This window comes from Thalassophryne amazonica, chromosome 12, assembly GCF_902500255.1.
Source record: "Thalassophryne amazonica chromosome 12, fThaAma1.1, whole genome shotgun sequence".
Lineage (NCBI taxonomy): Eukaryota > Metazoa > Chordata > Actinopteri > Batrachoidiformes > Batrachoididae > Thalassophryne > Thalassophryne amazonica.
Window position 1 is genome coordinate 15,908,841 of NC_047114.1, and position 24,793 is coordinate 15,933,633.

At 41.2% G+C, this 24,793-nt stretch overlaps 1 non-coding gene and 1 pseudogene across 1 annotated transcript; both read left to right on the plus strand.

Annotated features, from left to right (window-relative positions):
* Positions 1–5,892: 5,892 nt before the first annotated feature.
* Positions 5,893–6,031, plus strand: LOC117522728 (annotated as a pseudogene).
* A 9,335-nt stretch (positions 6,032–15,366) lies between these two features.
* Positions 15,367–15,583, plus strand: LOC117522711. The gene has a single exon (XR_004564299.1). It is a non-coding gene; the product is annotated as a small nucleolar RNA U3 (small nucleolar RNA).
* Positions 15,584–24,793: the final 9,210 nt, after the last annotated feature.

Below are 24,793 nucleotides of genomic sequence, written 5' to 3' on the forward strand. Positions count from 1 at the left end.
TATTTAATTTTTTTACTATCTGTAAATATAGTTTTGAATAAATTTTCTTTATAACATAAAATGTTTGACTACATTCACTGTTTTGTGCATTTTTCAAGGAACCAACAGGTCACTTATTTCATTCTTACTTTAGACAAAACCTGATCAGTTTAATCAACTCAATTATTTTGAGGGAATTATTTCATTTCCCTGGACTCATAATATCATCTTAAGTAAAATAAACCTAACTGAGTAGAGAGAATAATGTAATTTTGTGTGTGTGTGTGTGTGCGTGTGTGTACACGCATGTGGGTGATTCTTAGACTACGGGCACTTATTATGTCCTTTGATCATATTGTATGAAAAACAGAAAAAAGGGGAAATTTCACACTTTTATAGTTATCTTTACAATGAAAGTGTGTTAAGAAATTTGTTCTAGTAGTCTATGATGACTTTTTCACCTTTTTTCAGCATCGTCGGCAAATATTGCCATTTTGTGCTTGTCCCACACCCAGACTTTTGATTTTCAATGATAAAAATGAATGGTAAAGAAATGTTTTTTCTAATGTTTTAAAATATCTCAATAAAATATCAGTAAAATAATCAAAACATAATTTGGGTATTCAATGTCATACAACTGTTGTAATTTTTTTAAACAAAATGTAGTTGTCCCACACTATTGCCGTAATTTCCACCACAACACTGTAATGTCCCTTTAAACAGTTTGTATGAAAGATTGTTTGGGTAGTTTCTATGGAGATAAACAGTGACATCAGAGCACATGTATAAAGCGCCAAATCACAACAAACAGTTGCCCCAAGGCGCTTTATATTGTAAGGCAATGGTGTGGTTGAAATTACATTTACAAGGCCAATAGTGCCCGTAGTTAAAGAATCACCCGTGTGCGTGTTGTGGATTCATTCTAAATGTTTTCCACAACACAAAAATTAAGGCAACACAGTAAATGCAGAAAGCACTTACAAACAAGTGCAAACAGAGATTTCTGATGTCCGCTATCTCTCTTGCACCATCCACAAGACATGCGTTTCAGGCAGGACATGCGCGCACAGCCAGCTGGACATGCCGCCACCAGATATGGACATGATAACAGCACCCTGCTTCTCATTCATGTCATTTCATGACTGTACGTCTGTGACCATGGATCATCTACAGAGGAACAGAGGGATCATATTTGTATTGTCCGCTTGATAAGAGGGATTCAATAAAATGTGTTTTTACATGGTGTGTGGTTTTATTTTTTCTTAAATACATCCATGTCATTCTTGATATCAGGCATTTTCCATCACATTTTACTGCACAGTGATGGTAGCTTAGTGGTAAACTTTCTGGTTGACAATCAGGGCTTTTGGAAAGTGCAGGTTCAAATGCCATAGGTGGCGTGTATTTTTTTATTTTTGATGTGTAACCATATGTGTAACCACATCGCGCAGCTGCTTGCACTGTGTACCCATGTGCAAGAAGCAGTGTTTGTGTTCTAAATAAACAAATGACTCATCGGGTTTTTAAATGTTTTATTGTAAAGTACGTTCACCTCACATATGATCGTAGAAGTAGAATAAACTTCTATTTACTAATGTGACCGTGAACACTTCTGCTGTATGTAACTCCCTGTCACCAAACTGCTTATGTACATTACGAGGTCTGTTAGAAAAGTATCCGACCTTTTTATTTTTTTCAAAAACCATATGGATTTGAATCATGTGTGATTGCATCAGCCAAGCTTGAACCTTCGTGCGCATGCGTGAGTTTTTTCACTCCTGTCGGTTGCGTCATTCGCCTGTGAGCAGGCTTTGTGTGAGCACTGGTCCACCCCTCTCGTCGTTTCTTTATTGCGAATAAATGTCTGAACGATTTGGAGCTTTGCTGCATCAATTTTTTTTCCAGAAACTGTGAGAGACCTCCAGGTGGACACCGTTCGGAAAATTAATATGGCTTTCAGGGACGATTTTATGGGGATTACACAGATTAAGGAGTGATCCAGACGGTTTAAAGACTGCCCACAACTGCTGAGAGCACGCCGCGTTCCGAGCGCCGATCGACAGGCTCAAACAATCAGATCATTTCCAACGTGAAGGCTTTGTTGATCCGGGACGTCGTCTGACTTTCACAAAAAGGCAGAAGGCGTGGACATCAGCACTTTTTCGGCACATTTCACTGTTACAGGAGTTTTTTTCATGGAAAGAAAAGCGGAGGGACACGCCATAGAGCCGTTCATTATGCGGCACAAAACCACCTCCATGTTGGTCTCACAGGACGGCTTTCAGGTGGATTTCAGATGGCTGTCGGTTGCTTTTCAGTTGTGTGATTATCCGAGAAAATGAGCATGAGGTGGACATGCCCCAACATGTCCTGTGAGGCTTCATCAGGGCATTGCTTTGCGCCAAGCGGCTCCACCGCGATGCGCGGAACTCCTCCGCACGTCTCTCTCAATGTGCTGAAAAAGTGCTGATGTCCACGTCGTTTCACAATTCCTGTGCTAGTCAGATGACATACCGGATCAAGACAGCGTCCAGTTTAGAAATGAACGGCACATGTTACTGTCCACTGTTACAGGAGTTTTTGTCATGGAAAGAGGAGCAGAATTCCGCGCGTTGCGGTGGAGCCACAAGCAACGCCGTGATGAAGCCTCACAGCACATGTTGGGGCATGTCCAGCTCATGCTCAATTTCTCGGATAATCACACGACTGAAAAGCAACCGACAGCCGTCTGAAATCCACCTGAAAGCCGTCCTGTGAGACCAACACGGAGGTGGTTTTGTGCCGCGTAATGAACGGCTCCGTGGCGCATCCCTCCACTTTTCTTTCCATGAAAAAACTCCTGTAACAGTCGAATGTGCCGAAAAAGTGCTGATATCCACGCCTTCTGCCTTTTTGTGAAAGTCAGACAACATCCCGGATCAACAAAGCCTTCATGTTGGAAATGATCTGGTTGTTTGAGCCTGTCGATCGGCGCTCGGAGCGCGGTGCGCTCTCAGCAGTTGTGGGCAGTCTTTAAACCGTCTGGATCACTCCTTAATCTGTGTAATCCCCATAAAATCGTCCCTGAAAGCCATATTAAATTTCCGAACGGTGTCCACCTGGAGGTCTCTCACAGTTTCTGGGAAAAAACTAATGCAGCAAAGCTCCAAATCGTTCAGACATTTATTCGTAATAAAAAAATGACGAGAGGGGTGGACCAGTGCTCACACAAAGCCTGCTCACAGGCGAATGACGCAACCGACAGGCATGAAAAAACTCACGCATGCGCACGAAGGTTCAAGCTTGGCTGATGCAATCACACGTGATTCAAATCCATATGGTTTTTTAAAAAAATAAAAAGGTTGGATACTTTTCTAACAGACCTCGTATGTTGGATCACTCGACTCCAACAGCCACATTTACTTTGTGGGTCAAGATCACCAGAAGTTTCTTTTTTTTTTAACCACAGTTTGTGAGCGTGATAAAATGTGCATATACACTAATGTCAGCAAATATGTATATTTTGGGGCCTGACTACAATAACTCTGTTGATTTTCAGGTCAGATGATAATGATAATTGCATTTAAAATTGCTTTGCAAGTTGCCAATATTTATCACTGACTGATTTGTATCAGCTCATTTTCTTTTGTTGAGGATGGTTTTCATTGTGAGCAGCTGTCACTCTGAACTAAAAACATAAACAAAAAAAACAATAGTTATCATACGATATTGTTTTTCAACTCATAGTTAACTTAGTATGTATTCTAATCTATGTAAATACTGTTTTATGTTTATTTTTTGGCCCCAAACACTTTTCTTCCCATTCATTGTGAATTTTCTGTGTACTAAAAGTGTTATGTGTCGGACGCAGCTCGGAGAACCGACCAGCGTTTGAAGGACCCAGTATGAAATAAGCAGAGCACGGTTCAAAGGCTAACTGAATTTAATACATAACAGTGATAATATAACAAAAAGGTGCGGCCTGGCGTGGTGCGCTCCCAGCAGCGCTAACGGTCCGGAGCCAGAAGCTGTTTCGGACCCAAGGACCCCGCCGACACCCCCCAGGTGGCCGCAACAACCGAGTCTGTGAAAGAAGGAACCATTATGTGAGTCCACACTCTACACACAGAACACTTAAATGTGTACAAACAGCAAACACTTCCTAGCTTGATTACTGATCAGCTTCCCAACCTGCAGGCATGGAACATCCAGTTCACAAAACTCCACCGCAGTGGAAGCTGATACATGACTAACAAACAGCTCAATACAATAAGGTGTGAGGGACACCACATTTACTGACTGTATAACTGTTAGTCACAAAATCTAACGTACCTCAGGAAGTGTGCTGACGAGCGTGAGACCTCACCCCCTCCTCTTTCACAGACTGTGCATCAAACCTGGACGTTCTCAGCATCCGCTGCTGATGAGATGGCTCCCGAGACGACGATCTCACCCGTCTGGTCACAAGGTCGAGTCTCTGGCAAATACACACTGTGCACTCCAGTCTTAAATGCCAACATGTTCCAATCCATCCAGATGCACCACAGCTGTGAGTCCTGACGAGTCGCAGGTGATCAGGGTGAGGTCCTGACAGCCTCAGCAACACAGCCACTCAGTCCCAAACGCAAGCCACCTGGGAGGAAACCAAAAGACAAACAAACCGGCAGCCAGGCCCCCCCAGCCATATAACAAAAAGTAGGCATTACAGGTTTTCTGTCAACAACATTTTATTGAGTCTTAAAGTAAATAAATACAAAATCGGTCACTGGATCCTTGATTTCTGGACATAAATAAAAATGAATAAAATCTGTAGTTTTTGTCAAAAGCATTTCCTTTCAGACATTTTGGCATGAATGTCTCTCCATATCTCTGGGAGGAAAAAAACATTTTGATCGATTGTAGTTTGTTTGTATTACATTTTGAAAGGGGTGTCAAATGATTTCAGTGGGGTTTTGAATTTATTAATTCCGAGTGGACTCTATTGTTCTAATTTGACTCAGCAGAGAGCCTAGCAGCTTTTGGAGCTGTGTGAACAGAACGGAGGACAATTCTCATTTCATTCTTGCAACAAGACAGGAGTCCCAGTTAGTGACTTTAATCTGCACAAAAGTGACTCATGATTGACATATTCAGGGACGAAAGTGGTGAAAACCAAAAAATCTGTAACCATATATATATATATATATACGAGGTCTGTTAGAAAAGTATCCCACCTTTTTATTTTTTTTCAAAAACCTGATGGATTTGAAACACGTGTGCTTGCATGAGCCAACCTTGAACCTTCGTGCGCATGCGTGAATTTTTTCACACCTGTCTGTTGCGTCATTTGCTGGTAAGCAGCCTTTGTGTTAGGATGGGTGGAGTCTCTTGTTGTTTTTTCTTTGCAAGGAAATGGCGGAATGACTGGAGCAGCGCGACTGCATCAAATTTTGTCAGAAACTGGGCGACAGCCAGGTAGAAACCGTTCGGATTTTTAGACGGCTTTTGGTGACGATCCTATGGGCATCACACAGTTTAAGGAGCGGTACAACCGGTTTAAAGACGGCCGCACAACGGTGGAGAGCGAGCCGCTCTCCGGTCGGCCATCAACATGCAGAAATGACCAGATCATTTCCAAAGTGAACTCTGTGGTGATGTGGGACCGTCGTGTGACTGTCCGAGAAAATGTGGAAGAGGTGGACATCAGCACTTTTTTGGCACATTCCAGTGTGACAGAAGATTTTGCCATGAAAAGAGTTGCAGCGAAATTCATGCCGATGGCTTTGGCACGAAGCTGATGGCGCAGCAAAAGCTCCACCGTGTTGAAGCCTCACAGGACATGTTGTGACATGCCCAGCTCTTCCACCATTCGGAAGATTCAGATGGCTTTCGGTGGCTTTTCAATCATTTCTGTCGTCTTTCACTTCACAAATGTGTTTCTGAAGTCTTTGGTCTCATGAAGTTTTCTGTTCTATGCTTCTTTCTAAGCGTAAAACAGACACAAACAAAAGATTTGTTTCATTGGCTTTCTGTCATTGATGATTGTTTATTATTTCTGCTAGGAAATAAAGAAAGGAGGAATATGTTCAGAGTGGTTCAAATGTTGCATACATGGAATTCAGTGCATGTAACTCACCAAAACTTTTTCTTGACAAATACATTTTACGTAAGTGTTATTCACCACAAAATCAGACAAAAAAAGCAAACAGACAAAAAACTTGTTTTTGAGGTTGCATCTATTGTTTGCATGGTGTTTAATGCTGGATTCATGTAGGCGGTAAAGTTGGAAAATCCATTAACTGAAAAGTGTGGATTCAGTTAGTGAGCCCAGAAAACAAGATTAAATTTAGCACAATTTTTTTAAATAGTTCATAATTAATTGTTAACAATATCATCTTGTAAAGACCATCCATATAATAAAAGGGGAGCAGCCTCTCTGGTCCTTTTGGTGTACTTATTAATTTTTTCAAGATGATTCATGTCTTGAAAACAGCAAGGTGATTGGACCAATATTTTTGAACAAATTAGTAAGTTTTGACAAGAAGCCTGTTTTTGTGTTTATTGTGTGCAAGTGTGGCTCAAGTCCCCAGACTTTGAGAAAGTTATTGAAGCTTATAAAGTATTAAACTGCCACGAAAATGCTGATAAGAATCAATTTTTCCAGTTTACAGATTACACTGCTCTGAGAGGCCACTTGACTCTGTTAAAGGTTATTAGGTCAAGATTGAACATCAGAAAGATTTTTTTTAGCAACAGAATTGTCACCTTGTGGAACAGTTTACTGAACCATGTCATTAACTCGTCCAGTGTCAATGTTTTTAAAGATTGGTACGTTTGGTATTATTATGGATTTTAGGTATTATTATGGTTTTTATTGTCATTGTATATTTCATGTCACTCTTGTTAATGTTGTATGGCTGGGGGGCCTGGCTGCCTTTTTGTTTCTGTCTTTTGTTTTTCCTTCCAGGTGGCTTGCATTTGGGACTGAGTGGCTGTGTTGCTGAGGTTATTAGGACCTCACCCTGATCACCTGCGGCTCGTCAGGACTCACAGCTGAGGTGCATCTATATGGATTGGAACATGGTGGCATTTAAGACTGGAGTATACAGTGTGTATTCGCCCAGACGGGTGAGATCGTCGTCTCGGGAGCCATCTCATCATCAGTGGATGCAGAGAACGTCCAGGGTTTGATGCACGGTCTGTGAAAGAGGAGGGGGTGAGGTCTCACGCTCGTCAGCACACTTCCTGAGGTACGTTAGATTTTGTGACTAACATTTATACAGTCAGTAAATGTGGTGTCCCTCACACCTTTTTATATTGAGCTGTATGTTAGTCATGTATTGGCTTCCACTGCAGTGGAGTTTTGTGAACTGGATGTTCCATGCCTGCAGGTTGGGAAGCTGATTAGTAATCAAGCCAGGAAGTGTTTGCTGTTTGTACACCTTTGAGTGGTCTCTCTGTGTGTAGAGTGTGGACTCACATAATGGTTCCTTCTTTCACAGACTCGGTTTGTTGCGGCCACCTGGGGGGTGTCGGCGGGGTCCTTGGGTCCGAACAGCTTCTGGCTCCGGACCGTTAGCGCTGCTGGGAGCGCACCATGCCAGACCGCACCACGCCAGACCGCACTTTCTTTTGTTATTTTTTGTATCACTGTTATGTATTAAATTCAGTTAGCCTTTGTACCGTGCTCTGCTTATTTCATACTGGGTCCTTCAAACGCTGGTCGGTTCTCCGAGCTGCGTCCGACACATAACAGTAGTCTCTGGCCAAACATCACGGACCCAGCGGTAGCAGAGACGGTAACGCGCCGGGAAGGCGGCAGCAGACGTTCAGAAGTTATCCGGATCAGTTGCGGGTGCTCTCCGCCCGGATGGTGCGTGTTTGAGACCCATTACTGAATACTGATTCGTGCTCTCTTGCAGCCGTGTTCCTGTGTTGTGCCTTATCCGTGGGTCGTGGTGGAGTGTGACTGGCGACGGTATTTGGGTTGTTGTTTTTTCTTTCTTTTTTTTTGTTTTGTTTTTTGTTATGCCCTCTCTTCTCCTCTGACTCCAGCCGTGTGAGCCGTAGTGTCGGCGTTGCTGGAGTGGTGCAGTTAGGTTGTGCTGGGCGTTTCCCAGGTAACCTCTGCACCCGGGAGGGGAGGGGGGGTTTGGGGTATTTTCTTTTTGTTCCCTCTCTTCTCCTCTGGCTCCAGCCGTGTGAGCCGTAGTGTCGGCGTTGCTGGAGTGGTGCAGTGTGGTTATGCTGGGCGTTTCCCAGGTAACCTCTGCACCTGGGGGGGGGGGGGGTTTTCCCCCCAGTTTCCGCCCTCAGGGTTTGACTGTGGTGTCCTCTGGGGGGGAAAGGGCTGTGGGTCCATCTAGCCATAGACGGCCGGGGCTGGGTCCGTTGGTCGTGAGGGGAGGCGTCTCCTGGGGTTGACGAGTGGTCCTCTGGGAGGCGCTGGGAGTCCCCGTGGGTGACGTTGGATCCCAGAGGGACCTCGGCTGTGGTTATTACTCCTGGAGCTGGCGGGAAGTCCTCTGGGGGGTGTTGGTCCCTACATGTCGTTTGGGGGGGGGGGGGGGTGTTTTAGCGCTTTTATTTGTAAGATTAAGTTTGGGGTTTTTCTTTTCTCCTCATCCCGGGGTTTGATAGGACGGTCCCCTGGGGAGGGGGGGGGGGGTGGTTTGGTTGTTTGTGTTTGTCTTTTTTGTTTTATGACTAATGACCGCACATGGTTGGATAAAGGCTGACCGCACAGGTTTAAGAACTCCTGGCCACACCTGTGCTAAGTGACTGACTGAAACAAAGGCAAGGATGCAGCCAGAGGAGAGGACATCAACCATTCTGTTGGAAGACGAATGCAGATGCGGTTTCCAGCCATGGTCCCTGGAGGGGGGTGTTTCTCCTGGGTCAGGTTTGTGTGGTCGCCGGGAGGCTTCCCGTGAGGGTGGGGTACTGTTGTATGGCTGGGGGGCCTGGCTGCCTTTTTGTTTCTGTCTTTTGTTTTTCCTTCCAGGTGGCTTGCATTTGGGACTGAGTGGCTGTGTTGCTGAGGTTATCAGGACCTCACCCTGATCACCTGCGGCTCGTCAGGACTCACAGCTGAGGTGCATCTATATGGATTGGAACATGGTGGCATTTAAGACTGGAGTATACAGTGTGTATTTGCCAGAGACTCGACCTTGTGACCAGACGGGTGAGATCGTCGTCTCGGGAGCCATCTCATCATCAGTGGATGCAGAGAACGTCCAGGGTTTGATGCACGGTCTGTGAAAGAGGAGGGGGTGAGGTCTCACGCTCGTCAGCACACTTCCTGAGGTACGTTAGATTTTGTGACTAACATTTATACAGTCAGTAAATGTGGTGTCCCTCACACCTTTTTATATTGAGCTGTATGTTAGTCATGTATCGGCTTCCACTGCAGTGGAGTTTTGTGAACTGGATGTTCCATGCCTGCAGGTTGGGAAGCTGATTAGTAATCAAGCCAGGAAGTGTTTGCTGTTTGTACACCTTTAAGTGTTCTCTCTGTGTGTAGAGTGTGGACTCACATAATGGTTCCTTCTTTCACAGACTCGGTTTGTTGCGGCCACCTGGGGGGTGTCGGCGGGGTCCTTGGGTCCGAACAGCTTCTGGCTCCGGACCGTTAGCACTGCTGGGAGCGCACCACGCCAGACCGCACTTTCTTTTGTTATTTTTTGTATCACTGTTATGTATTAAATTCAGTTAGCCTTTGTACCGTGCTCTGCTTATTTCATTTCATTTCATTTGATCCGGGACGTCATCTAACTTTCACAAAAAAGGCAGAAGGCGTGGACATCAGCACTTTTTCGGCACATTCTACTGTTACAGGAGGTATTTTCATGGAAAGAGAAGCGGAGGATTGCGCCACCATGCCGCTCATGGCGCAGGACAAAACCACCTCCATGTTGGACTCACAGGACAGCTTTCAGATGGTTCAGACAGCTTCTGGTTGCTTTTCAGTCATGTGAGTATCCGAGAAATTGTGCATGAGCTGGACATGCCCCAACATGTCCTGTGAGGCTTCATCATGGCGTTGCTTTGCGCCATGCGGCTCCACCGCGACGCGCGGCGTTCCTCCGCTCCTCTTTCCATGACAAAAACTCCTGTAACAGTGGAATGTGCCATTGATTTCTCAACTGGACGTTGTCTTGATCCGGTATGTCGTCTGACTAGCACAGGAATTGCGGAATCAAATCAAATCAAATCAATTTTATTTATATAGCGCCAAATCACAACAAACAGTTGCCCCAAGGCGCCTTATATTGTAAGGCAAAGCCATACAATAATTACGGAAAAACCCCAACGGTCAAAATGACCCCTGTGAGCAAGCACTTGGCAACAGTGGGAAGGAAAAACTCCCTTTTAACAGGAAGAAACCTCCAGCAGAACCAGGCTCAGGGAGGGGCAGTCTTCTGCTGGGGCTGGTTGGGGCTGAGGGAGAGAACCAGGAAAAAGACATGCTGTGGAGGGGAGCAGAGATCAATCACTAATGATTAAATGCAGAGTGGTGCATACAGAGTAAAAAGAGAAAGAAACACTCAGTGCATCATGGGAACCCCCCAGCAGTCTAAGTCTATAGCAGCATAACTAAGGGATGGTTCAGGGTCACCTGATCCAGCCCTAACTATAAGCTTTAGCAAAAAGGAAAGTTTTAAGCCTAATCTTAAAAGTAGAGAGGGTGTCTGTCTCCCTGATCTGAATTGGGAGCTGGTTCCACAGGAGAGGAGCCTGAAAGCTGAAGGCTCTGCCTCCCATTCTACTCTTACAAACCCTAGGAACTACAAGTAAGCCTGCAGTCTGAGAGCGAAGCGCTCTATTGGGGTGATATGGTACTATGAGGTCCCTAAGATAAGATGGGACCTGATTATTCAAAACCTTATAAGTAAGAAGAAGAATTTTAAATTCTATTCTAGAATTAACAGGAAGCCAATGAAGAGAGGCCAATATGGGTGAGATATGCTCTCTCCTTCTAGTCCCTGTTAACACTATAGCTGCAGCATTTTGAATTAACTGAAGGCTTTTCAGGGAACTTTTAGGACAACCTGATAATAATGAATTACAATAGTCCAGCCTAGAGGAAATAAATGCATGAATTAGTTTTTCAGCATCACTCTGAGACAAGACCTTTCTAATTTTAGAGATATTGCGCAAATGCAAAAAAGCAGTCCTACATATTTGTTTAATATGCGCATTGAATGACATATCCTGATCAAAAATGACTCCAAGATTTCTCACAGTATTACTAGAGGTCAGGGTAATGCCATCCAGAGTAAGGATTTGGTTAGACACCATGTTTCTAAGATTTGTGGGGCCAAGTACAATAACTTCAGTTTTATCTGAGTTTAAAAGCAGGAAATTAGAGGTCATCCATGTCTTTATGTCTGTAAGACAATCCTGCAGTTTAGCTAATTGGTGTGTGTCCTCTGGCTTCATGGATAGATTAACCTGGGTATCATCTGCGTAACAATGAAAATTTAAGCAATGCCGTCTAATAATACTGCCTAAGGGAAACATGTATAAAGTGAATAAAATTGGTCCTAGCACAGAACCTTGTGGAACTCCATAATTAACCTTATTCTGTGACGAAGATTCCCCATTTACATGAACAAATTGTAATCTATTAGATAAATATGATTCAAACCACCGCAGCACAGTGCCTTTAATACCTATGGCATGCTCTAATCTCTGTAATCAAATTTTATGGTCAACAGTATCAAAAGCAGCACTGAGGTCTAACAGAACAAGCACAGAGATGAGTCCACTGTCTGAGGCCATAAGAAGATCATTTGTAACCTTCATTAATGCTGTTTCTGTACTATAATGAATTCTAAAACCTGACTGAAACTCTTCAAATAGACCATTCCTCTGCAGATGATCAGTTAGCTGTTTTACAACTACTTTTTCAAGAATTTTTGAGAGAAAAGGAAGGTTGGAGATTGGCCTATAATTAGCTAAGATAGCTGGGTCAAGTGATGGCTTTTTAACTAATGGTTTAATTACTGCCACCTTAAAAGCCTGTGGTACATAGCCAACTAATAAAGATAGATTGATCATATTTAAGATCGAAGCGTTAATTAATGGTAGGGCTTCCTTGAGCAGCCTGGTAGGAATGGGGTCTGATAGACATGTTGATGGTTTGGAGGAAGTAACTAATGAAAATAACTCAGACAGAACAATCGGAGAGAAAGAGTCTAACCAAATACCGGCATCACTGAAAGCAGCCAAAGATAACGATACATCTTTGAGATGGTTATGAGTAATTTTTTTCTCTATTAGTTAAAATTTTATTAGCAAAGAAAGTAATGAAATCATTACTAGTTAAAGTTAAAGGAATACTCGGCTCAATAGAGCTCTGACTCTTTGTCAGCCTGGCTACAGTGCTGAAAAGAAACCTGGGGTTGTTCTTCAATGAGTAGTAAGATGTCCAAGCTTTACGGAGGGCTTTTTTTATAGAGCAACAGACTCTTTTTCCAGGCTAAGTGAAGATCTTCTAAATTAGTGAGACGCCATTTCCTCTCCAACTTACGGGTTATCTGCTTTAAGCTGCGAGTTTGTGAGTTATACAACGGAGTCAGGCACTTCTGATTTAAAGCTCTCTTTTTCAGAGGAGCTACAGCATCCAAAGTTGTCTTCAATGAGGATGTAAAACTATTGACGAGATACTCTATCTCACTTACAGAGTTTAGGTAGCTACTCTGCACTGTGTTGGTATATGGCATTAGAGAACATAAAGAAGGAATCATATCCTTAAACCTAGTTACAGCGCTTTCTGAAAGACTTCTGAAAGACTTCGGAAGACGTGGATATCAGCACTGTTTCGGCACATTGAGACAGACGTGCGGAGTAACTCCGCGCGTCGCGGCCGAGACGCATGACGCAAAGCAACGCTGTGATGAAGCCTCACAGGACATGTTGGGGCATGTCCAGCTCATGCACAATTTCTCGCATACTCACACGACTGAAAAGCAACCGGAAGCCGTCTGAAAGCCACCTGAAAGCCGTCCTGTGAGACCAACGCGGAGGTGGTTTTGTCCCGCGCCATGAGCGGCATGGTGGCGCAATCCTCCACTTCTCTTTCCATGAAAAAAACTCCTGTGACAGTAAAATGTGCCGAAAAAGTGCTGATGACCACGCCTTCTGCCTTTTTTTGAAAGTTAGACGACGTCCCGGATCATCAAAGCCTTCATGTTGGAAATGATCTGGTTGTTTCAGCGGGGTTTGAGCCTGTCGATCAGCGCTCGGAGTGCGCCATGCTCTCAGACGCTCTGGGCGGTCTTTAAACCGGCTAGAGCACTCCTTAATCTGTGTAATCCCCACAAAATCGTCGCTGAAAGCCATCTAAATTTTCCGAATGGTGTCCAGCTGGAGGTCTCTTACAGTTTCTGGAAAAATTTGATGCAGCAAAGCTCCAAATCGTTCAGACATTTATTCGCAATAAAAATCCGATGAGAGGGGTGGATCACTGCTCACACAAAGCCTGCTCATAGGCGAATGACGCAACCGACAGGTGTGAAAAAACTCACGTATGCGCACGAAGGTTCAAGCTTGGCTGATGCAATCACACGTGATTCAAATCCATATGGTTTTTGCAAAATATATAAAGGTCCAATACTTTTTGGACAGACCTCGTACATACATACATTCATACATACTGGTCTGTAGGTCTGTTAGAAAAGTATCCAACCTTTGGCCAGGGAAAAAAAACTGGCTTACCTGGATGGTTGGAAACCTAATCACCCTCGAAGTAGTCTCCTTGGGACTCCACACACTTCTCCCAGCGGTGTCGCCACTGTTGGAAGCATTCCAAAAAAGCCTCTTTTGGGATGGAGTGCAGCTCCACCGTCGTTGCAGCCATGATGTCCTCCCTCGTCTCAAAACGCGTTCCTTTTAATGGTGTTTTAATTTTTGGGAACAGCCAGAAGTCGCAAGGGGCCATGTCAGGAGAGTATGGAGCCTGTGGAACCACAGGAGTTTGGTTTTAACACAAAAAAGTCCAAATTAAGTTCAACGAATGTGCTGGAGCATTGTTGTGGTGGAGGTGCCAATTTCCTGTGGCTCACAACTCCCGGTCTCTTGCGCTGTACAGCATTACGGGGGCAACGGAGGACATCCCTGTAATACTCCTTCTTTATTGTTTGACCATGTGGTGCGTACTCATGGTGTACCACACCGCAGGAGTAAAAAAAAACAGTCAGCATTACCTTCACATTTCTGCGCACTTGGCGCACCTTCTTCGGTCGTGGCGACGTGGAATGCTTCCACTGTGACGACTGGAATTTGGTTTCCGGGTCGTACCTGTACACCCAGGACTCATCACCGGTGATAATAGTGTCCATAAAGCTGGGATCAGTGTGAATGGAGTCCAGCATATCCTATGAGACTTCAACACGGAGGTGCTTTTGGTCCGCCGTCAGCAACCTCGGCACGAACTTCGCAGCCACTCGCTTCATGCCCAAATCTTCTGTAACAATGGAATGTGCCGAAAAAGTACTAATGTCCACTTCCTCCGCAATTTCTTGGATGGTCACTCGATGGTTCCGCATCACCACAGCATTCACATTGGAAATGATCTCGTCATTTCGGCACGTCGATGGTCGGCCGGAGCACGGCTCGCTCTGCACGTTACACGTCCGTCTTTAAACCGGTTGTACCACTCCTTAATTTGTGTGGCGCCCATAGCTTCATCCCCGAAAGCTGTCTTTATTTTTCGAATGGTTTCCACTTGGCTGTCGCCAAGTTTATGGCAAAATTTGTTGCAATGGCGTTGCTCCAATCGTTCCGCCATTTTCCTTGCAATAAAAATCCGCCGAGCACACAGCACCACTCCTCACACAAAGGCTGCTCACAGGCGAATGACGCAACCGACAGGTGGGACAAAACTCACGCATGCGCACTAAGGTTCAAGGTTGGCTGATGCAATCACACGTGATTCAAATCCCTAAAGTTTCTGAAAAAAATAAAAAGGTCGGAATGTTTTCTCACAGACCTTGTACATACATACATAGATTGCCTTTTATAGTTATAGATCACAACGCGCTCACTGGAGCCACGAAGAGCAACTATCAATCATAATTCAAGTTGTTGCAGTTGAGGATGTCCCAGAAAAAAATAAGCATTTCATGGGGTTCCTTGAGACTCGGAGAGCTCAACATCTCCTTTGGAGACTGTAGGGGGCAGTCTGATGATCATGGTGCAAATATGGAAGGGAAGAGGAAGGAAGTCCAAGTCAGACCTGTAGAAATAAATCAGAGCTGTGTTTGACTGTGTAACGTGTATATAAATAATAATATTTCTGTCTTGTTGATGGTTCAATTTGTTTCTTAAACTCAGTTAAATATGTCTGGGGGAGGGGGATTCGGTACCATAACAAAGCAGGGTTCATCGGTGGTTCAAGTCCTGCAGCAGGAGCATCATCAGGTTAAGACTATACTTTCAAGGATCATTTCTATAGTCTCTGACTTGAGAAATCTGTTTCTAAAGTGTTCTGTCTCGCCAACCACGATGAAGAGTCCTGATACTTCTTCCTGAGCATGAAGTGGACAGAAAGAAATGATACATTTCATCTGCTTTCTGTCTTTGATGATTGTTTATTGTCTTCACTCAGGGGTGATGAGAGGAGGAGTATGGTCAGAGTGTTTCTAACACTGTGTACATGGAATTTAGTGTGTGGAAATCAACCAAAATATGTTTCCATTATCAGTCACTGTAGTGTGTTACTAAACACAGTGATGGATACTTAAAAAAAACTGCACAAAAAATGTGTTTTTGAGGTTACACATTTGTTGTTTACATAGCATTTAATGATGTATTCATGTTACAGTAAAGTTGGAAAATCCATTATTTGATAAGTGTGGATTCACTTAGTGAGCTCAGAAAACTAAATTAAATTTAGGACAATTTTTCAAATAGTTCATAATCAACCATTAATAATATCATCTTGTAAACACCATCCATATAATAAAAGGGTGTGTGTGTGTGTGTGTGTGTGTGTGTGTGTGTGTGTGTGTGTGTGTGTGTGTGTGTGTGTGTGTGTGTGTGTGTGTGTGTGTGTGTGTTCGCTAAGGGTGTAACGGTACATGTATTTATATTGAACCATTTCAGTACTGGACGTTTGGTTCAGTACAGGGCTGTGCACAGGTTAGTTCGTGTTGCGTGTGTTTACATTCAATGTTCCAAACTTCTCGCTAAATCTCTAAATCTGGCGACTTTCCAAACCTTCTTGACAACTTATTTTCTCTAAGCAACTAGCGACAAATCTAGCTACTTTTTCTGGCATAACCGGAGACTTTTCTGATGTTTGGCGAATGTAAGTGAAAGTCTCTGCTGTCACCAAGCGGCAGCGGGTCTCCCCCCCTCTTGCAGTGCTGCCTGCAGCAGCCTGAAAGCGCTGAGCGGAGGGATATCTACAATCCCCCTCAGTCACTCACTTGTTCAGTCCACTGACCTCGTTTGCTGCACTGTGATTAAATAGTCCCCAGACTTTGAGAAGCCCTGGCCTTGAGAAATTATTTTATTTTAATAAATGATGGCCAATTTTAATGGCAAAATAAATAAACAAACCAAGAATCAAGTTTATTTGTGGTTCTAAATATTTTAAAGGTGGTTTTACTCACTTTTTTGCCTCTCCCACAATGTTTTTGTTTTCAAAACGTTATTTAAAAAGATATATTAACAAACATTAAAAAAACAGTTTATAGAAAGAGATAGAAAATAAAATAAATTGTACAAAAGGGCGTCTGTAACATCAGTTCTCTTAAAAAAAAAAACTCCTTATAGAGAGTGACAGTTTTGTTCAAATTAATTTTTCTGGCAAAAAATATGAAGGTTGAATAAAATTGAACAGGGCTTCATGCTGGAACAGTGGTGCTGCTGTTTACTTGTGGAAAGGTTTTGTTAAAAGCTGTTTAATGTTACAATAAATTGTTGGTTTAAACAACAAGCAAATGTAGGTTTTGCATTTTGTTCCCATACTGTACCGAAAATGAACCGAACCTGACCTCAGAACCGAGGTACGTACCAAAACCTGATTTTTGTCTATCGTTACACCTCTAGTTTTTGCGTATGTACGCTTTCAACCTAAGGGCCCCAGTGACCTCCCCCTTGGTGCCCCCAGTCACCATACCAAGATTGGTGTTGATTGCTTAATTACTGCGGCTGTGCATAGTGAACACAAACCGTGCCGCATACATACATACATACATACATACATAGATTGCCTTTTATGTTTATAGATCACAACGCGCTCACTGGAGCCCTTATTTTCGCAGTTCATGTGGTGCTCATGTCAGGTAGTAAGCATCACATTTTACTTACTACGTAGTAGCGGCTGGCTAGGAAGTACTTTATTTATAATCCGAACGGACCAGCGAATGCCATGTGTGAGTCAAGGCGAGGGTTTTTTCAATTAAAATGTACCTGCTGTGTACAGCATGCAGACTGTCGATATGCCTCCCAAGATGTGAGGGGCGTTAGGTCATAAAACCTCAAGTGCTAAATGGATGAAATGTAATAGAGTTGGGAAACATCTGCAGAGACGCTAATAGCATTATATATCCCAGAGCGTTGCAGTGATATGACATGCTGTCAGCTTTTTATCAATCAATCAATTTTTTTATATAGCGCCAAATCACAACAAACAGTTGCCCCAAGGCGCTTTATATTGTAAGGCAAGGCCATACAATAATTATGTAAAACCCCAACGGTCAAAACGACCCCCTGTGAGCAAGCACTTGGCTACAGTGGGAAGGAAAAACTCCCTTTTAACAGGAAGAAACCTCCAGCAGAACCAGGCTCAGGGAGGGGCAGTCTTCTGCTGGGACTGGTTGGGGCTGAGGGAGACAACCAGGAAAAAGACATGCTGTGGAGGGGAGCAGAGATCGATCACTAATGATTAAATGCAGAGTGGTGCATACAGAGCAAAAAGAGAAAGAAACAGTGCATCATGGGAACCCCCCAGCAGTCTACGTCTATAGCAGCATAACTAAGGGATGGTTCAGGGTCACCTGATCCAGCCATAACTATAAGCTTTAGCAAAAAGGAAAGTTTTAAGCCTAATCTTAAAAGTAGAGAGGGTGTCTGTCTCCCTGATCTGAATTGGGAGCTGGTTCCACAGGAGAGGAGCCTGAAAGCCGAAGGCTCTGCCTCCCATTCTACTCCTACAAACCCCAGGAACTACAAGTAAGCCTGCAGTCTGAGAGCGAAGCGCTCTATTGGGGTGATATGGTACTATGAGGTCCCTAAGATAAGATGGGACCTGATTATTCAAAACCTTATAAGTAAGAAGAAGAATTTTAAATTCTATTCTAGAATTAACAGGAAGCCAATGAAGAGAGGCCAATATGGATGAGATATGCTCTCTCCTTCTAGTCCCCGTCAGTACTCTAGCTGCAGCATTTTGAATTAACTGAAGGCTTTTTAGGGAACTTTTAGGACAACCTGATAATAATGAATTACAATAGTCCAGCCTAGAGGAAATAAATGCATGAATTAGTTTTTCAGCATCACTCTGAGACAAGACCTTTCTGATTTTAGAGATATTGCGTAAATGCAAAAAAAGCAGTCCTACATATTTGTTTAATATGCGCTTTGAATGACATATCCTAATCAAAAATGACTCCAAGATTTCCCACAGTATTACTAGAGGTCAGGGTAATGCCATCCAGAGTAAGGATCTGGTTAGACACCATGTTTCTAAGATTTGTGGGGCCAAGTACAATAACTTCAGTTTTATCTGAGTTTAAAAGCAGGAAATTAGAGGTCATCCATGTCTTGTTATCATCATTCACTTGAATCTCATGAATGTCCCAAATTGCTCTATGAAATTTAATGATGACAACATATAAACAATGCAACGCAACTTCCTACACCTTAATTAAAGTGACAAGAAATATACAGTGACATGGCTAAAATTCTTCTCTATTACCTGTGCGTAGAACGGGTAACTCAGCTAGTATATAAAAAAGTATGGGAAATTACTAATCCAATTATAGTTTTTTCAACTGCTTACACACTTTTCCAAAGCTCTGTGCCATTTTCTCAAAACTTTACACACAAATCAAACTATAGCTCACACGAAATGCAAAAAGCGCCCTATCTCCTGCAAAATGAAACACAGTATTCAAAATATTCTAAACACACCTCAAAAGCAAGCATTTGTCTCACATCATAAACACATTTACCATAGTATCACATACTTCTGTATATAATTTACACACTATAGCTCTAAATCTAAAGCTCTTTTGTTTTTGGGATTTTTAATATATATTGCTATACAAGAATGAAAATACAGTATTATGCAAATAAAAGTCAACACAAGCAATATTGGAACCAAAATATTTTATTTTCTGAATAAACTGGATGCTGTTGTGAATGCAGTATTGTACAGCATACAAGAAAAAAACAAAGCAAAGTACACCAACCACCACATATGGTGATACAGCAACCAAAAAACTGACATGTATGAAAAACTGTGTGATTGTTGATGGGGGAGAGATAGTTGGGTGTTTATTTAGGGTCAATCTCTCCTCCGCGCTGGGTCTGGCCACAGTATTTCATCAACATCGCATGCTATATTTTCTCTTGCCAAACATCGAGGAAAGACACTTTTTGTGTGGCGAATCCACCCTTGGATAGAAGCAGCATCAATGTCAACACATGCTTTCTCGATTGCCTGGAGTAGTGTAAGGCGGGCATAGAGACGACGATCATACACTTTCCAACGCCATGTTGAGAAGAATTCTTCGATCGGGTTAAGAAATGGTGAATATGGAGGCAAGTTGACAACAGAAAAACTCTCTCATGGTCATCCCATGATTGATCACATGATCAATCAAAGTAGCCCTAATCTCATCAGAGACTATTCTTCTTGGTTCTTCATCCCTTCCTCCTTCAACTTGTCCTCTTCCTGCTCCCCTTCCAAAGCGTCCTCCACAAACCCAAACTCCTCGTCCTCCTCTGTGTCTTCCTCTGACTCCCCTGGCTCTCTCTGCATTGTTGTCACCCATTGTTCAAGACTGATAACTTGACCTTTACCTGAGTTGTGAAGACTGAGTGACAGAGTTTAGGAATAGTGTGATATATAAAGGTTTTGTGTGTAAGCAATTGAAAAAAACTGTAATACACTCACCTAAAAAAGACCTGTTTTTATTGTTTTGTCAAAACAACTATTTAGAAAGTTCTGAACCGAGTTTGGACGCTGTTGAGATTTTCCAATGTTCTATAACCTTTGGGAAAAATATCAAATTTTTCACTTGAGGGAAGTTATTGCTATATTTGTATGATGTTTTCAGATTTTTCTTTTTGGTTTAGGAGACGGTTGATTCCAAAGATGGTGCCATACCTGTACCAGAACAAGCAGGCAAAACCATCAGCAAGAAGGACAAGTCAAACGAGCTGGAAGCCATCCAAATCCATGTCTCAAGGTTCCATAAATGTTGCAGAGAAATTATTGGACAACAGTACTTTATCACGTCAGAAATATGACTGTCACATGTGAATAAGTAACATCTACTGTTGTCATGTTTTGAACTGTAATGGAAAAAATGCAAAGATTTCCAATTGACAAATGAATGTGAGACAATATTAAGCCCCATTATATCAAAATAAAGTTTGTTTATCTGCCAAAAATGTGAGTTGTCCATTGAACAACTGCAGATGGAAAATTTTGAAAAACAAAAACTGATTAATAACATTCTGTTTACCAAAATAGTAAAAGTAAGTCCCTTTGGTTGCTCCCTTGTTTGCACTTGGGGTCGCCACAGCAAATCCAAGGTGGATCTGCATGTTGAATTGGCATAAGTTTTATGCCGGATGCCCTTCCTGACGCAACTCCACATTACATGGAGAAATGTGGCAGGGGTGGGATTTGAACCCGGAGCCTTCTGAACTGAAACCAAGTGCATTAACCACTTGGCCACCACCCCTGCATTCTGTTTACCAAAATAAGAGACTCAAATAAATGTTTATCAACAAATAAGCAATTATTCTTTTTGACTTTCAATTAAGCAGCCACATGGGATGTGCAGCCAGTACATTCTGAGTGCCGGTCCCAAGCCTGGATAAATGAGGAGGGTTGCGTCAGGAAGGTCATCCGGTATAAAACAAGCTAACCCAACTATGCAGACTAAGAATCAAATTTCCATACCGGATCGGTCGCGGCCCAGGATACCAACGTCCACCACGGGTGCTGTTGCCCAACAGGGTGCCGGTGGAAATCGGGCTACTGCTGGGCGAAGACGATGAAGAAGAGGAGGAGAACGTTTCCACAAACAGTGGGAGAAGAAAACTAGAGGGTGGAAATGAGAGTGGGGACTTTGAATGTTGGTAGTATGACTGGTAAAGGGAGAGAGCTGGCTGATATGATGGAGAGGAGAAAGGTAGACATAATGTGTGTGCAAGAGACCAAGTGGAAGGGAAGTAAGAGCAGGAGCATTGGTGGTGGGTACAAGTTGTTGTACCATGGTGAGGACAGGAAGAGAAATGGTGTTGGGGTCATTTTAAAGGAAGAGTATGTTAAAAGTGTGTTGGAGGTTAAGCGAGTATCTGACAGGGTGATGAGTGTGAAGTTGGAAATTGAAGGGTTGATGATGAATGTCATCAGTGCATATGACCCACAGGTAGGTTGTGAGATGAAGGAGAAAGAAGATTTCTGGAGTGTGTTAGATGAGGTGGTGGAGAGTGTGCCCAAGCATGAAAGTGTAGAAGGAACATTAGAGTGAAAGAAGGAACAAACGGTATACAAATCAAAAACATGGAGGACCTTACGAAATACAGACCTGAATAGACAATCAAATATAACATCTGTTGGTAATTGGACCAACAAAAAATCAGATCAAACATGGAAACAGAGGATAAAATATATGACATAGACACTAATATTGATGAAAGTATATTTGACTTAAAAACGATTGGTTGTGAGTATTATACAGTAGAACAGCTGAATAGTGAAAAAATTGCAGAAGATACCCTGTCACTCATACATATAAACAGTCGAAGCTTGTATTGTAAATTGTCACAAATAAAAGATTATTTAAATCAGTTTAAAAATAGATTTAGTATTGTTGCAATCACTGAATCTTGGCTTAAAGATGATCTCATGGATGAAGTTCAAATGGAGGGATATGAGCTGTATTTTGTAAACAGAAGATATAAAAAAGGCGGTGGTATTGCTCTGTATACAAAAACAGATCTGATGTGTACAATTGTTGAAGAAATGACAATTATGAATGATGTCATAGAAATTGTAACAGTGGAACTTGTACATGAAACATCTAAGAATATTTTAGTTAGTTGTGTATACAGAGCACCAGATTCTTGTGTTGTGAAATTTACAGATAAAATAATTGAATTATTCCATCAAATTAAAAACAAAACGCTTTTTATGTGTGGGGACTTTAATATTAACATAGAAAGCTCCAGCTGCCAAAGATTAAGTGATTTTGTGAATACAATGTATAGTTTGGGGTTATTCCCCTTGATAACAAAACCAACTAGAATTACATCGCAAAGTGCAACGGTAATTGATAATATATTTACAAACAGAACAGATGAAATTATCAAGAATGGGATCTTCATGACAGATATTAGCGACCATTTACCAATTTTTTCAATATTTAAATATAAAAATAGGTACAACAAAAAAACTGATATAAACTTTAAAAGAGATAAGTCAGTAAAAGCCTTAGAGGCATTAAAATATGACCTTAAAAATCAAAACTGGGAAGAAGTTTATGTCAGTGATGTTAATGTAGCATATAACTCATTTATGAAAATATTGATGAAATCATACAATAAAAATTGTAAATTAATTGAAATTAGTAAGAAAAGAGTAAATAAACCATGGCTGACAAAGGGAATAAAAAATGCTTGTGCAAAGAAAAACTATTTATACAGGTGCTTTTTAAAATTGCAAACAAAGGAATCAGAACATAAATACAAAAAATATAAAAATAAACTATTAACAATAATTAGGAAACAAAAAAAAGATTATTACAGTGAAAAACTAAATAAGAGTAAAGATAATATGAGGGTAACATGGGGAATTATAAAAAGTGTGATTGATAGTGATGGAACGAAAGAAACTATTCCAAATTACTTTGTTAAGGAAAATAAAGAGATATATGATATAAAAGAAGTTGCAAATGGGTTTAATGATTATTTTTCAAATGTAGGGTCAAGTCTGGTGGGAAATAAACCAATAATAGAAGATAAATTATGTACATTGGTAAATACGGTCAATAGTATTTTCCTGGACAATGTGGAAAAAGATGAAATAAGAAATATTGTAAAAAACTGTGTAAGCAAAAGATCAACTGACCATGAAGATTTAGACATGATGACTGTAAAAAGTATAATAGAAATTGTTATTGAACCATTTACTTATATTTGTAATCTGTCTCTGTCAACTGGGGTTTTTCCAGATGAAATGAAAATTGCTAAGGTAGTCCCATTATATAAAAATGGAGACAAACATAATTTTTCTAATTACAGGCCAGTATCATTGCTTCCACAGTTTTCTAAAATTATGGAAAAAGTTTTTGTAACAAGATTGGATAAATTTATTGAGAAACATCATATTTTAAATAATGCTCAGTATGGATTCAGAACAAAACATTCGACAGCTATGGCAATTATGGAACTAATAGAGAAAATATCAACAACAATAGATAATAAGGATTATTTTGTAAGTATTTTTATTGACCTGAAAAAGGCTTTTGATGTTATAGACCACTCAAGATTGCTCCACAAGTTACAACAATATGGAATAAGAGGTGTTGCACATCAGTGGGTAAAAAGCTACTTAGAAAATAGAAAACAGTTTGTTCAGATAAATAATACCAAATCAGAATTGTGTAACATTATTTATGGAGTACCACAAGGATCGGTACTTGGACCCAAACTGTTTATTTTGTATATCAATGATTTTGTGAATGTATCCAATGTGCTTGGCAGCATTTTATTTGCTGATGATACAACGCTGTTTTACTCTGGATCAGATATACAGGAAGTAGCACAAGTGATAAATACAGAGTTGGAAAAAGTTAAACATTGGTTTGATATAAACAGATTGTCACTAAATATTAATAAGACAAATTTCATATTGTTTAATGATAGAGCGAAAGAAAATAATGTGTCATTACAAATAGATGGAATGGATATACAAAGGGTAAAAGAAATGAAATTTTTAGGAGTCATGATTGATGAAGATCTTACATGGAAGTCACACATAAATTACATAAAAGGAAAAATAGCGAAAGCCATTGCTGTTTTGCATAAAGTAAAATATTCATTAAATAGTTATGGTTTATTAACATTGTACAATTCATTGATTGTCCCATATTTAACTTACTGTGTAGAAATCTGGGGATCAACATATACAACCTATATACAACCTTTATTTATTTTGCAGAAAAGAGCTTTAAAAGTGATTAGTAACAGTGGTTTTAGAGATCCATCTAATCCATTGTTTATTAAGTATAGGGTACTTAAATTTCATGATTTAGTTGATTTGAAAATATTACAAACGATGTACCAAGTTAATAAAAATACTTTACCAACAAACATTCAAAATATGTTTGAAAAAAGAGTAAGTAGTTATAAATTGAAAGGAATAGAAGTCTTTAAAAAAACAAGATTTAGAACCAAAGTAAAGGAAAGGAGTATTGCAGTAAATGGTGTCAAATTATGGAACAATCTTAATAAAGAAATTAAAGAATTAAGGTTGCTTAAATTATTTTAAAAAACATATTAAATTAGATGTATTAAGTAAGTATGAAACTATGAAGTAAGTCAGTGGGCTGCAAGAAAGTCAAAAAAAAAAAAAAGTAAACTGTTAATAATGTTTGGAGTG